The following is a 200-nucleotide window of genomic DNA, read 5'->3' on the forward strand; positions in this document are numbered from 1 at the left end:
GAAAGGGGAAGATGCGCATTTAGCCGGAGACACAGAAAAACATTTCTTCAAAAATCTGAAAAACGTCTTAAGGAAAACAAGAGATTTGAGAATGACTCTGCCCCAGAAATAAAGCCTCAACTATTCCTGGTGACTACGAAAAGGGCCATTTTATCCGGGAGCATGTGCTCAGAAAGACCCCGCAACACCCGTTTCCCGCA

The sequence above is a fragment of the Apaloderma vittatum genome, unplaced genomic scaffold (genome assembly GCF_000703405.1).
Source record: "Apaloderma vittatum isolate BGI_N311 unplaced genomic scaffold, ASM70340v1 scaffold24472, whole genome shotgun sequence".
In the NCBI taxonomy this organism is placed as follows: Eukaryota; Metazoa; Chordata; class Aves; order Trogoniformes; family Trogonidae; genus Apaloderma; species Apaloderma vittatum.